Source organism: Triticum dicoccoides, chromosome 4A, assembly GCF_002162155.2.
Source record: "Triticum dicoccoides isolate Atlit2015 ecotype Zavitan chromosome 4A, WEW_v2.0, whole genome shotgun sequence".
In the NCBI taxonomy this organism is placed as follows: domain Eukaryota; kingdom Viridiplantae; phylum Streptophyta; class Magnoliopsida; order Poales; family Poaceae; genus Triticum; species Triticum dicoccoides.
The window spans coordinates 741,108,013-741,113,033 of NC_041386.1; the positions used below are offsets into that span (position 1 = coordinate 741,108,013).

The following is a 5,021-nucleotide window of genomic DNA, read 5'->3' on the forward strand; positions in this document are numbered from 1 at the left end:
GTACATAAGCAAACTACATTAATTAAAGAACTCAAATTCAATATTTTCTTGATTACTTCGCATGCGCTTCTACTTTGTCCTAATTTGCATGCATATATGGTTGTGCCAGCCACTAATCCTACTAAATTTACTAAGATTCGCTACTCCTTTGTTTCTTAACCGTGTGGCACATTTTTGCAGATACTTCATAGTAATTGATGATATATGGGATTCTACAACATGGGGTCGTATTGCTTATGCTTTTCCAAGAAACAGTTGTGGCAGTAGAGTGATAACAACAACAAGGATTGAACGTGTTGCTCGTGACTGTTGCAAAGTTGAATGCAAAAATGTTTATAGGATGAAACCACTCGGTGAAGTAGACTCAAGAACACTATTTTTTAGAAGAACATTTGGTTCTGAAAAAGATTGCCCCGATACACATAGAAAAGAAGAGATTTTAGTTGATATTCTAAAAAAATGTGGTGGTATGCCACTTGCTATTAATAGTATTGCAAGCCTTCTAGCTGGTGAGCCAGGGTCAACCTGGGAGTATGTATGGAAATCCTTGGGTGCTCTGACTGAAGGAGATAATCTTGAAAACATGAAGCAAATATTGGATCTTAGCTACATACATCTTCCTGATCATCTGAAGGCATGTCTACTTTATATTTGTATGTATCCAGAGGATCGCGAGATAGACAAAACTGAATTGTTGAGGAAATGGGTAGCCGAAGGTTTCGTGCACGTGAGTACAAATGGTCTTCTGGATGCAGTGGATGTTGCAGAAAAGTACTTCAAAGAGCTCATCAGCATGTGTATGATCCAGCCTTGGAGGATAAGCTACAACAATGAAGTGTTGTCTTGCAGAGTACATGATATAATTCTTGACATGATGAGATCCAAGTCAAGTAAAGAGAATTTTATTCATGTGATTGATGGTTCTAAGGTTGAGACGGGGGAGATCCGCCGAGTCTCAGTCCACTACAATGATAAAAAGGATACAACAATTTTGGAAACAATCAACAAAGGGTCACTATCACATGTTCGGTCAGTCTTACTTTGCCGGAGCTCACTTTTGCCTTATTTTCTGGATTTCAAGTATGTCAGAGTGCTACACCCTGAACATAAGTATTCTTTGAACAACTACCTGGACCACACTGGTATCAGTGGGCTGTTCCTTCTAAGGTATTTAAAGGTTAGTTGTGATATTTTTTCTAGATGTGAGTTGAAGCTACCTAATAAAATTGAGGAGCTACAGCAATTGGAGACAATAGATATATGTGTAGGTAAACTGAGAGAATATCCATCAGATATTGTTACTTTGCCCCAGTTGTCGCATCTCAGTTCGATGGGAACAATGCTGCCTGACGGGATCGACAGGTTGAAATCCTTGTGCACCCTACAAGGTGTAGATATGTTTAAAAGCTCGGTTGAGAATATCAAGGGGCTCAGCAAGCTGACCAACTTGAGGGAACTTGGGATCTCTTGGAATGGGAGTAGTGAATGGGTGGAAGAGAGCTGTTAGAATAAATTCGAGGCATACTGTCGATCATCCGAGGACCAAGCAATCACACGAGCACGACACCGAGATTTGTTAACGAGGTTCACCGATATGGCTACATCCCCGGGGCCTGACTATGGGCGCTCCTCCCCATGATACCGCTACAATAGCGCACCCGGTCGCCCTGGACACCGGCACATGCCGCCGGCTTCCCCTGCGTTCCGGTGCTATTATGTTGGCATAGGTTACATTGTGTGTCTACCCCCGCTATATAAGAGAGGCCTAGGATACAAGTGTCCTACTAGGACACGACTCCACATCCTATGTAAACACGGTACAACTACAAGTCCAACTGTAACCTACCTTATACACTATATTCGACACAACTCTAACAAACTCCACCTTGGCGAATATTCTTCACCACCTTGAGTTCGTCCATGCGTCAAACTTCCATGTACATTGGACTTGAGTTTATTCCATGAGCACCGCTGCTACTCCAAAGACTCCATATGACTCCACCTGCAACTTGTAGTCCCTTCTATTCTTGACCACAGTCAACACTCGAGCAAAATTAAGTTCCTTGTTACTCTAGTCCGTGCTCCCAACTTCCAGAGTATCCGTCAACACCATCACACACCGATCACTGACCTGCGTGAAAGTGAACAACTCACATATTGGGTGTCACACATAAGAGTTACCTGAACTCAACATCAGCGCTCCTTTCTTGACCGCCTGTCTGAAACTTGAAAGAATTTCACCGTTGCTTGTAGTCATCCCAAGTCAAATTCGCAGTTGTCTCACCACATGTATGACCACCAGAGCCCTGGCCCGTCTCCATGTCCCGTGCATACCGCACGCCTCGCCACTATTACTGCGTCGAGCCTTCGCTGTCCCGGTCGAGTCTCAAGGGTCGCGAAACCACACCACTCAACCCCCACTGCAGAGTACCACCGATCATCACCGACAGATGACGGGTTTCACGCTTCCATCAGACCACTGGGCTCTAGTCCGAATTATGTGTCCCTCGCTTTTCCCGCTGAATAGGCTTCGACTCTCTGTGCACTTACACCGTAGCCCCTCAATCCAGCTCCATCTTCGACATGACTCCATGGTAGATGATCAGTCCACCCCGCGTCCCGTCGACTTCAAGCTCACATGCGTATGCCATCTTGAATCAACCCCACGCCATAGTCTTGTCAAAGCCACACAAGCCCTCGGGGCCTGCGCCACGTGTTTCCACGCCCAGAAGTCGGTCACCATCGGCATCACGCTCCTATGTCATCGTCGCCGATTCCACCACCGTCATCTGTACCAACCGACTTGCGTCGATCCCGTCAGACTGTCCAGTCCGACCCAACCAAACTCGTTCGACTGTACGACACACTCGAGGCTCCCAAATCGTCTTCCGCGAATTTCCATCCATCACATATAATTCCATCTTAGCTGACATGACTTCCTGCAATGCCTTCAAGCATCTCTGTCATGCCAATAATTTTTCATCCTTGTCTGCCATAACCCAAGGTTTTCAGTTCCGTTGAACTTCTCCACCTCAAACCCGATACCCGTTGGCGCTATAGTTCTTTGTACGGCTGACCCTGCGAAAAATTATCTCAGCTTTGCACGTGATGCCCAAGTACACAAACAGAACAGAACATGGTATGCTTCTATGTACTAGTTGCAATTCAACCAGGCCTTCACGTGACGTGCTCTTGGCTCAATCCCGATGCTACAGTTGCTTTGCCTTGTCAATTCCTCCTGCTAAATCCGATGGATGCCAACACGAAGGATTTTTCCATCGCCAAATTGATCTGCCTACCTCCGTCCGCGTCGCACACGTGGACTGCACTTCTGGTCTAAAACAAACCTCACGTAGCTACCCAAACGTGTCTTCAGATCAACAGCATGGGCCTCACGCGCCACGTCTGGCCGCTGCTCCTTCTCGTCTCCAATCCACGGTAGCAAGCCGCACAGGCATAGCCAGCCTGCCCACAAGCCGCCGCCCCACGCGTCTTATGCTGAGCCGCGTGCATCGCTGCGGCTGTCCACAGCTGCTGCAACTCGCCGAGATCAATCTGTCACCGTTGTAACCACCCGCGCCGATTCCGATTACTGCTGAAGATTACAACGGGACCAACTCTGCTTTAGATCACAACTCGCCGACGTCCTTCATCCGTATTATGATCGCATCATGCAGATTCCGGTCGGTGTTCTTCCTCCTCCAAATCAACATCCATAGCCTCCAAACAACCTAAATCCGAGGCATACTGTCGATCATCCGAGGACCAAGCAATCACACGAGCACGACACCGAGATTTGTTAACGAGGTTCACCGATACGGCTACATCCCCGGGGCCTGACTATGGGCGCTCCTCCCCATGATACCGCTATAATACCGCACCCAGTCGCCCTGGACACCGGCACATGCCGCCGGCTTCCCCTGCGTTCCGGTGCTATTATTTTGGCATAGGTTACATTGTGTGTCTACCCACGCTATATAAGAGAGGCCTAGGATACAAGTGTCCTACTAGGACACGACTCCACATCCTATGTAAACACGGTACAACTACAAGTCTAACTGTAACCTACCTTATACACTATATTCGACATAACTCTAACAAGAGCACCATGGATGCCCTGGACTCTTCTATCCGCAAGCTTTCTGCCAACCTCAGGATCTTCACTTTCAAAGGAGGATTTGCTTACAAACCAGATGTCCCAGGATGGATTACCAGACCACCATTCCACCGGGACTCTCATCTTCGGGAGCTCAATCTCGGGGGCTGCAGGTTTCAAAGGTGCCCCGAGTGGATTGGTGAGCTCCACGGCCTCTACAAGTTGGGCATTGTGGTGAGGGAGGTGGCTGATGGTGTGAGTATTGTTGCACGGCTGCCTTCACTTGCCACTTCTATTTGATTGTTTCTGGTATGGGTGAAGAAGAAAAGGAAGAAAGTGTAGTCATCCCTGGCACTGGCAGCGGGGCATTCCGAGCACTCAAGCAGATGCTCTTCAACTGTCCAAAGGTGTCACTGAACTTTGAAGCTGGGGCTATGCCCAAGCTAGAGAAGCTTTCCTTGCGGTTCCGTCACAACATGGCTCCTCAGTTCCTACCGGTTGGCATCCAGCACTTGCCTGCTGGCACCCTTAAACAAATCTGGTTACATGTGTACAGCAATCAAACACAAAACAAAACATCTGTGAGGCACCTGTTGGAGGGAGCATTTAAGCATCATCATCCAAGTGCCGACATCACTGTTGACTTCATTTAAGATGATGGACATGCCGAGGGTAATCTCTGCTTCATTATATTTTTCGCTTCTAGTTTGTACTTATAATTAATTCATGCCACCTCTAACTTACTTGGGAATCATATTCATATATAGTTATTTACCTATCTAGCTTGTGCTCAAGTCGTCCCTATTATCCGTCTATATGCAGTATGTATTTTGTACCTTAATGGTGCAGACTACAGAAGGCTTAATTGATGTGGTTGTTACTTAGCGTATTATTATATTGATACAAGCAAACACGGCCTGCCCCT

At 47.0% G+C, this 5,021-nt stretch overlaps 1 pseudogene; it reads left to right on the forward strand.

The window, feature by feature from the left end:
• LOC119288320 overlaps window positions 1–4,749 on the forward strand; it is a 32,131-nt pseudogene extending 27,382 nt beyond the window's left edge.
• The last annotated feature ends 272 nt before the right edge of the window (window positions 4,750–5,021 follow it).